Genomic DNA, 2432 nt, shown 5'->3' on the forward strand with positions numbered 1-2432 from the left:
AACCTCTGAAGGCAGAATCTGATCAGAGCCAGGCATTATGGGGCATAGCTGCAATCCCAGTACCTGGGAGGCTGACATGGAGGACAGAGTTCAAGGCCAGCCTGGTTTACATAGTGAATTACAGGCAATCCTGGACTACATCCTAAGGACTGTCTCAAAAACAAAACAAGAGTTGGGCATGGTGCCATATGCCTGTAATCCCAGCACTCTGCAGGCTGAGGAAGGAGGATCGTTGCATGTTTGAAGCCAGCCTGGGTTATAAATTGAGCTCAATGCCAGCCTGAACTGCACAGTGGGACACTGTTTCAAAAAAAAAAAAAAAAAAAAAAAAGACCAAAAACAAAACAAACACACAAAAATAAAGTAGCAACAAAAAAAGAAGTTCAAGTGTCTTTGGGATTTTGCCAAGAAAAACATGTGGCTCAAAGGCCAGTGAACCTGTCACCATAGCAGACATACTGAGAGCCCTTATGTTCCCGAGTCACTTTCTACTCACAGGGACTTATCATAGCCTACCTCCAGCCAGAGTAGGAATTAAATTTCCTTGTCTGTTTTTCATAACAAAGGACAGAGATGCTCTTTACAGAGTCTAATCAGGCGGGAACATCAGAAACATAAATAAAATGTGGCTTTTCTCCTTACATACAACAGTCAATTCATATGACACATCTTCATAACATTCGAACTTACTTTGGCTGAGGCAGGAGGATCCCTGCGAGTTTGAGATCAGACTGGGCTACAAAGTGAACCATGGCCAGCTTGAACTTCATAGCGAGACCCTGTGGCAAAAAATAGACAAAAAATGAAAACCAATACCAAAACCAAAACAACCCATTCAAACTCTATAATTCATTTTTATTATTTCTTGTTTTGGCTTTTGCATTGCAGCTAAGTTTAGTCCTTTTTTGTTTTTTTTTTGAGACAAAGTTTCACTATGTAGATCAGGCTGCCCTGAACACACTGTGTAACCCAGGTTGGCTTTGCACTCTTGAGGATCCTTGTGCCTCAGCCTCCTGTGTTTGGGGATTATAGGCTGGGGCCACTAGGCCATGGTACATCTCTGTTTATTGAACATTCCCTAGGATAATCTTGTGTCTGAGACACAACCACCAACTTTGCCTCATTTCCACTCCTGGACACTCGATCAAGGATTACACCAAAGAGTTGCGTTCAGAAAAGTTGCAAAGTGAAAGCAAGGTTTATTGTGAGAGGCAGAACAGTTTCCCCCAGAGGGGCGGGGTCAAAGAAGGAGAGTCTGGAGCTCCCACAGAAGGGGAATCTGGAGCTCCCACATACAGGGGATCATTTTATGGGGATTTGGCAGTGCTTTCCCTGGGTCTCCCTAGTTGTGTCCAGGAGCACGAAAGGGTCCTAGGATTGGGCTAGAACTTATGCTCATGAGCTGGGAACAGTGTTCAATCGGGTTAATGATCGAGGTAAGCATCAGCTCCATTTTAGGCTTGCCCTCCACCCACATAAACCTGTGGCTGTTTCAAACAAGTTTGTTTTCTGGTCTTCTGCTCTGACTTGATCTCTCCTCTCCACCCAGGTCAGCTTCCCTGACCTAATCCTTCCTAGGGGTCTGTGTCCCTACAATAGCAATGAGGCTGGTGGTTTTCACCCACTACCTCAATTAATCTTTTCAGAAAGCCTAAAGTGCATGGCTGACTTCCTCCTACTTTGAGTTGCAAAACTCTGGAACCTGGCCAGGGAAAGGAACTTGCCCACATCCATCCAGCAAACAATGGGTGGACCCAGAGGTGAGGGGCTCAGAGGACCCCATGGGGCTTCAACAACCTGATGTTTTGAAGAGCTGATTGATAAACATTCTTGCAACAGCTTGGGTAAACTGGAAAAGTGCAGAACTTCAACAGGACATGGTGGCACATACTGAAATCTCAGTACCTTGGGACGCTGAGTCAAGAATTATGAAAGTAGAAGTACAGCCTGGGCTATTTAGTGACTGACGGAGAGCCTGTCTCAAAGTATAAAACTAACAATAATACAGTAGCTGGATATAATACTCAGTGTGAATGTGATGCCTTCAATCTCCAGTACTTAAAAAAAAAGAAGTAAAAGACAAGAAAATTGCAAAAGTTTAATTGAAAGGTGTTTGGGTAGGATCCCAGCTACTACAGTGCTCCAGGAGATATGGAGTGCAGCTTACAGAGCGTTTGTAGAAATGTAAAGCATGAAAACACTTCTAGAGAGTTGTACCGGTGCAAACCTACAATCCTGCACTCTGGGAAGATCAGGCAAGGTGATTAAAATCAGAGCCCACCCTGATCTAGTGAGAGTCTCTTTCAAAATTAAAAATAACAATAGGCCGGGATGTGGCTCAGCACATTTTCCCTGGGGCTTTTCCCCACATCGCTGGAAAAAAAAAATCCTGAATCCCTCTTCCCTGGAGGCAAGGAGATCTTCCTTCCTCT

This window comes from Chinchilla lanigera, unplaced genomic scaffold, assembly GCF_000276665.1.
Source record: "Chinchilla lanigera isolate Chin_1 unplaced genomic scaffold, ChiLan1.0 scaffold00217, whole genome shotgun sequence".
In the NCBI taxonomy this organism is placed as follows: Eukaryota; Metazoa; Chordata; class Mammalia; order Rodentia; family Chinchillidae; genus Chinchilla; species Chinchilla lanigera.